The sequence below is a fragment of the Asparagus officinalis genome, chromosome 1 (genome assembly GCF_001876935.1).
Source record: "Asparagus officinalis chromosome 1, Aspof.V1, whole genome shotgun sequence".
Lineage (NCBI taxonomy): Eukaryota > Viridiplantae > Streptophyta > Magnoliopsida > Asparagales > Asparagaceae > Asparagus > Asparagus officinalis.
The window spans coordinates 13,125,714-13,133,732 of record NC_033794.1 but is presented as its reverse complement, the minus strand read 5'-3'; the positions used below and the strand labels follow the sequence as shown (position 1 = coordinate 13,133,732).

Genomic DNA, 8,019 nt, shown 5'->3' with positions numbered 1-8,019 from the left:
AAGAGAGCTCAACTTGTACAGAAATGTTAGATATGCGAATATAATCTACAACTTTCTCTATAAATTCACAGTTTTAGTGTAGTGCCATGGGCAGTTGACACAATATAAGCTCAAAATTAAAAGACCTGTATTTACATTTAGTATTTTGACGTGAAACAACGATTATTTCATATTTGTGTCACTTCTCACATTGCTTTGCGTCTCAATTTGCTAAAACATTCATATAAGTAAATGTTAAGGGTATAATGTACAAGAAAAGAATTAACAAGGTTACTAGGGTGTTTTATCAAAACTTTCCCTCTCCTCCGTAATCTTCTCGATATTTCGCTTAACGGATCTTTTTACATACCATCTCGCCATCTCCTACCATCGACAACATGTCGGAAACATTCTCAACGTTAGATTACAACCTCCACTTACGAATTAATGTAATATTTAATGAAATTAAGCGATATTTAATTACTTTGACAAGGAATAAATAAGATTTATGCAAGTGTTGATAAAACCAAGGGACTATGAAGGACGTGCTAATTTAGATAATAAAGGCAAAATGAAAATATGATAAATCTACCAAATTGTCACTAGAGATAACATTATAATTTATACTTATAAGTAAGTTTTCAATGACTCCCTCTTCCATTGCGCACTTAAATCTCAAAATACTCTGTTTAATTCCTCAAATCTCGACTCTATTCTCTCTTGGACCACTTGAACACTTCCCCATTAGCTGCCAAATAAAAAGATGTTCCCTTAAATATAATTTGGTGGTCCTCAACAACCAAGAAAGATAAAAGTGTTGATATCGGAGATTAGCTTGCAATTCTCTATTATTAACACAACAGGATTAAAAATTACAAAAGCAATGTCTTTAGTACAAGGGAAATCTTGGTTGATATGAAGTGCCTTTATTCAAGCAAAGCTTGTCTAAAAAAAAAGTCTATTGTCATCGGTCGATGAGAACAATGAGAGAGTTGACAAAAAAGAAGTTGTAAAGATTTTGGGAGTTCGGATTCATGCGAGGACACTGATTTGCTTTTGTTTTTCTTTTTAAAGATTTGATTCGTTATTCTATCTTGTCTTAGTTGGAACAAGTTAATTAGAACAGTTGTTAGGAGTGATTAATATGGAAAGATCGATTTTGAGATTTTACTTGATATATTTTATTGTTGTGTTTTGAATATTTTGATACGTGTTTAATTTATGACTATGCTTTGATCGTGATCAAGTTGTATGCAGCCTAAAGATTGTTTCACGTGTTTGAAAACAACATAAGCTATATATAATAAAGATACAATCAAAGTAGAACTATTTTGGTGTTGTTAGAATCAATACCCAGTCATTGTTGTGTATATGAGTCTCTTATGTTCTTATTTAGTAAAATGAAGATTAAAACGATCCGCTATAATAAAATAAAAATAAAAATAAACGAGCTGTAAGGGCCCGTTTGTTTTGATTTTTTGAAGAAGAAAGTAGAGTGAAAGCTGTCAAAACTGACAAAACTGTCAGTTTTGACAGGCTTTCTTGCAAAAATACCTCTAAAAAAGTGTTTTTACAAAAAAAACCTGTTAAAACTAATAGTTTTGACCGGTTTTCCTCTTCAAAGAAATCAAAACAAAGGTACCCTAAATTTCACAGTGGGCTGTGTTTCCCCCGAAAAAACCTCAAGACCATAAATTATAACGATAAATTGAATTGAGACATAATAATACCACAAACTGCTCCCGAGATATTGGTTTGGAGCTGGTTTCCAAATAAAAAGGACCCTCGAGCGACAGCCCGACAAGGGCGGTCCCACCCGACGAGCTTCTCGAGCACGTTGGACACGTCATATTCGGGGACCCACGGTAGCATACGCGGGTGAATGTTTGGGTGAGTTTTAAAGGCGTGAGTGATAATCTGGGGCGGGCGTGTCGAGCACAGGGAGACAGGCCCACCGCGCTAGTGGGACCCACCAAAGGATACTGATCATGATGAGTCCAGGATACGCGCGTTTATTTTTAGGTCAGACGATGGGACCCGCATGCGCCATTTGCAGGTGAACTTTCCGTGTCTTCTTCCGCACTCGTGAATATTTTTCTTTTTTATCAAAATTTTATTTTCAATTTTGTACCCGTGGTATTGAAACCTCAGGGGATTTTTGACAGTTTCGTGACAAAGTGGGGTTTGTGTCAACTGTCAAGGCTAAATAGTACTTAAACATCTTATAATTTCACTCATTTATATTTCGTGTCATTTATAATATCCTCTATTTAGCAAATAAGAAAATTTTCATTCGAAATTTCTCATGTAAGTTTATATATTAATTTTAAAGTTTTTTAATCATTAATATTTGTTAAATTACTATTAAATCTATCCAAAATTCTAATTTAAATGTATTTAAATTCTATTTTAAAAATAAAACTTGGAAAGATTTAACCGTGAATTCAACAAACTTAATTGACAAAAAGTTTTAATATCAGCATACGAATGTTATATGAAACTTTCAGATGAAAATTTCCACGTTTGCAAAATAGAGGGTATTAATGTGCTCATTTTGAACAACTTAGGGTGTATAAATACTACTACAAAATACAACTAAGGGTATACAAGTGCTAAGAGAGTAAAGCTATAATGTGTTTAAGTGCTATTTAGCCTTTTATCAATCACCCAAAAATTGATTATGTTCAATCCTAGCTCATTTAACTCTAAACAAGTTTAGAGTTAAATCAAGAGGGTGGTGATTTTTACAGTCCCCTTTTGCCTTAAGAAGAACCGTGTCAATCAAAAACAAACTCAAAACTGGATCAGGTTCAGTCCCTACTCACTTTCAAGAATTCACGAAACACATCCTAGAAGTTTCAACTGCCTTTAACCCTTTTTCGTTGCTCATTTTTTAGAGAAAAAAAAAGAAATTTAATGTAGCTGTTAAGCCAAAGTAATTTTCTTGTTTCATGTTGTTTGGTTAACAAACATCAACACGAGATGACATTCCAAAATTTGTGGCAGCTTCTGACCATTTCCCTCTATTTTGAATGATTTTGTTTAGAATTACCTTAACAGCAGTTCTAGTTGAACGTACCGTTCTCAGCTACACTAATTTTCCAAACATTTAACCATAAAACAGTTTAACATACCAGTCTTTCTGTGAAAAGCAAATCAGAAACCCGTCCTCTCTTTGAAAGAGTATCGTATGTCTTATCTATATGAACATTTTTCAAATAATTTACTAAAGTCACGATTAATATAACATGTAATATTCAACAAGATGTAAATCACATTGCAGCATAGAATGCTTCCGCACAAGAATGATCCCATCTGCCAATTATTATTATTATTATTTGTTTGATTAGGTACTCACTTAAGAGCTATTTTCAATGATTATTTATGTGCATCATGCACCTGAGATGCAAGTCTAGCGGGGGTTTTAATAGGTTCGCCTATAGTTTCGTTAAAAACACAGAATATACAGCACAATTATAGAAATATAATAGCGAACAACCAATTAAAAACCAATCAAGGAACATGTAAGATTTTTATAGTGATTCAGATAACAATCTCACGTCCACTCTTCGAAGGGTCTTCCTCACTATGGTCACAATTCACCTGAATCACAATCTAATTCAGTAGGCTTACAAAACCCGCACCCTGAAATCTACCTGAAACCAATCATCTAAACTAAGTCCTTATAGATGAGTAACATCTAGCTAGCTACTCCCAATCCTCAATTATCACTGACTTGAGTATGCTGTAAAAACAAGATAAAATAAAAAATACCAAATAATTTAAACACAACTTGAAAAGATCCCACAATCATTTTTCTAAGCAAATTATTCTTCAAAAGATTGAAGTGAAGTTTGATGAAGAAACAGTAATGATGTTGAATTCAAGAGCAACTCTTCTCGCTGATATGATCCGAAGATGCTAAGCGCGATGAGAAAGAGTTTGATGAGGCTCATGAGGGTTCGAATCACAAATCAAATCTTCTTTACAAACTCTCTCTCTCTCTCTCTCTCTCTCTCTATATAAGTATACTCTCTCTTATATATGTATACTCTCTCTTATATAATTTATTTCTATATATGTATAATATGTCATATGTGTGTATATATATACTCTCTCTTAGTATATAAGTATATATAAGTATACTCTCTCTTATGTAAGTATATATATGTATAAGTATATATAAGTATACTTTCTCTTATATAAGTATATACAAGAATACTCTCTCTTATATATGTATAATGTATGTATGTATGTATGTATGTATATACTCTCTCTCTCTTAGTATATATGTATATATAAGTATACTCTCTCTTATATATGTATACTCTCTCTTATATAAGTATATATAAATATATACTCTCTTATATATGTATAATATATGTGTGTATATATATATGAGATTAATGGGTATCCTTGTCATAGGAGGGGATTTCCTCCTATGACGCCTCTAAAATCACATGATTGAGCGACATTGTGGATGATCCGCTCCGTTAAACTTGATTTACATATTCTAAAACCCCAACACACCAAGTTTGGGGTGAACCCGTCGTCGTTTGACCCTTCATCCACTCGTATCAATTTTAACGGTTTTGAATGAATAGAACTTTTCACATGGCTCGATGGAGGGTCAAACGACGACGGATTCACCCCAAACTTGGTGTGTTGGGGTTTTAGAATATGTAGATCAATTTCAACGGAGCGGATCATCCATAACATCGCTCAATCATGTGATTTTATAGGCGTCAAGGAGGAAATCCCCTCCTATGACAAGGATACCCATTAATCTCTATATATATATATATACTAATATACTCTCTCTCTCTCTCTCTCTCTCTCTCTCTTAGTATATATAAGTATACTCTCTCTTATATATGTATACTCCCTCTTATATAAGTATACTCTCTCTTATATATGTATAATATGTGTGTGTGTGTGTGTGTGTGTATACTCTCTCTCTTAGTATATAAGTATATATAAGTATAGTATATTACAACGGCTACTTCTTTCCCATTGGTCCAACGGGCAATGACTACTTATGCGATTCTTTCTCTCTCAAGTTATAATTTATAAATATATACAATATATTTACATATAATATATGTATATATAATATATAGTTACATAATAATTTGTAAGTATATACTAATACATAATTATATAAAATATAATAATATTAAACTAATTTTTAGCATTTTTTATCAAAAAAAGAAAAGAAAAGAAATTTAAAAAAACCTAGTTTGGATGTACTTATCTATTGTGAGGCGATGAATTCCAAAATAAATTTATACTTGTAATTTGTAAATAATTTATTAATTACTAATAAAGAATTTATTTTTATAATTTTTATTTGTAATTTATGTCATTTTAAGTGTTTAATAAAAGTATTATTTATTATTATTTTTTTTGTTTTTTTGTATAATTTAAATAAAATGTAAAAAATTTGATAAAAAAATTTTAAAAAAAGAAAAAAACCGGGTCGGGCCCGGGGCCGGGCCCGGACCTGGCCCGGGGTACTGGGCCCGAACCTGGCCTCCGGATTTGCCCGGCCCGGGCCCAGATTTCCGGGCCGGGCCGGGCCGGGCCGGATGGACAGGCCTACATAGAACCTCTGCAAAATATGATCTCTTTCTATCTTATATAGCATTTGCTCAATAGGAAAAGATATATTGAAATCATAATAGAAGTTCAAGATGAAATGGATCACGAACAATTGTGATTAAGTCTTCAAATCTGCCAAAAAGCAGAGTTACCATCGATAGGCAATCTCGACCGTCGATGGTTCCTTGGGCACCATCTATGGTTGCTTGTAGATCATTGATGGTCTAACTTTGAGTTTCTAAAAATCTACAATTATTCACTGTGCACCATCAATGGTTCGAGGGACGATCAATTGTTCTCTATAGTCCATCGACGATTCCTGAAATTTCTTCGATTGTTCATTATAGCCCATCAATGACCTTGACCATCGATGGTTCATCGTAGACCATTAATGGTTCCAAAGCTGAAATCACCGTAAATGCTGATTTTTGTGTTGTTTCGCATCATAATCTCCGTATATTTGTTTTCACATGTACTATATCATCTCAAACAAATATTAGTACCAAATGAGAATTTGTTATTACTCAAACAAAAGCTATTGTGTGGACTTCAACCTAACAATGTATTTTCTCTGATTTTGTATTCTACCCATATGTTCTACGTGTAAACAGGGGCACACTGCACATGGTTTAAACCCAATAGCTAATCACCACAACGAGCAGAAAAGAACAAGTTGTTTGTTCAAGCAAAACATTATTAGCACCAAATTTATAAAAGAGAATCGCTTTAAAAGCTTTCCCCGAAACAGTCCATTGGCCACAAAGTAAGGAGTCAGTGAAGCACTAACAAAGTTTTCTAAGTGGTGGATATGATTATAGGTTACCCAAAATGTTGGGGTTATGGGGGTTTATCCCTAACCCAACCGAGGTTAGTTTATCTTTGAATATGTACTTTCTCTACCACTTTCCTTTGAACTTGGTGCCATGTCCCCTAATCTTTTCATTAAACTATAAAAAGCATGTCCAACATTATCTGTAACAGTCTTTGTTTACGCATGCATTTGCTAATATTCCCAACCGTGCTGGTGCCTATGTCCCAAGTAATCCAACCACCATATCAAAATAATAATTCACTAGTTGATTTCAAGCTGGAGTGGTTCACTCTTCAGATGCTAAAAAACAAAATACATCACTTGCACAGAACATAAATATTTTTCCCTACGTATGGTACGAGCTCCGTTGATAGATATTTTGAAATATTACTTCTTGTGACGGATCCTCGTATTATTCCTCCGAATCCACCGGGATTTACGAGCATTATTACTAACAACAACAACACAATTTCACCACCAACTAACATCTTGACATTGAAGAGTCTCTATGCATTCAATCTGCAGCAAATAGAAGGATGGCGATCTATCTACATAGCATCTTTTGACAACAAGTTATTGGACTGAATTTGTTGAGCATTGCCGAGTTGATCAACTGCATCTCCCCTCTCAGATACTGCTGCCGCTCCCATCCCAGCAGAGCCTGTGAGGGGATTCAAACCGACTGATCAAAGAAAAATCTGTGAAAAATTGGTTTTCCAGTTGAGGATAAAAATCAACCTACGCACATAGATATCACTCCAAAGCGACAGTCTTTGCGTCTGCGTGTCATTTCCTTCGGTAGAGTACTCACACAGCGTGCACCTGTAAACAAATTAAGGCGAGTGATGGTGAAGTTAATAATAGGAGGATTCATGATGCGGCATCAGGTAGAGGTTTTAGCTGCAAACACAACATTCAATATAGAGTTTCGACAGTGCATAATTAGTAAGGGGGCTCATGCATCATGCATGTGTGTTTTCTCGGTGGGGGTTATGCAGACGACTGGATGTAGGACCCCAGTGCCGCAGAGATGAGAGATTTGAACCACAAATAATGCCAACATAACAAACGTCCATTTATCACTCAGGTTTCCTCCCTGAACCAAAATACTTTTAACAATCCAATACCGTGTCAACTAGTCAATTACAAAACTCAAGTGCACTTCTAGAAGGCAATTTTTTGTTAATATAGTCGTCTGTGTAATATTAAGCTGTCTGCCACAATATCATAAAACAACTCAACAGCAAGCCACGCTGTGAAACACGGTCTTTCACACTAGTATGGTCTGCTTTAACCTGGACGTCGTCTCAACATTACGTTGTATTGGGATTAGAATTTACTCACATTAATTCACTTACCTATGGATTGGTCATAGATAATAACCTAAAGAACATAGGTGGACTGTTTGAATTGATGCTCCTAGCTCACCTAGTGTAGCTAAAGATTTTGGTTTTGAAAATCATCTAACTAACAGGGACAAAGATCAGTCCACCATCATTTATGTTGTGTTGAGAGTTGAGCATAAATGACTTCGTAAAATACCTGTTATGTTGTGTTAAGATTAAAGCATACACGACTTCGTAAAATACGCGTTGCACCAAGCGGATGCCCAAGGGCGATAGCACCAC

General features: G+C 34.6%; 1 long non-coding RNA gene across 1 annotated transcript; it reads right to left on the bottom strand.

Annotated features, from left to right (window-relative positions):
* Positions 6,522-8,019, bottom strand: LOC109850669. Its single transcript, XR_002249493.1, has 3 exons — positions 7,934-8,019; positions 7,138-7,213; positions 6,522-7,052 (listed from the first exon to the last, which is right to left on the bottom strand). It is a non-coding gene; the product is annotated as an uncharacterized LOC109850669 (long non-coding RNA).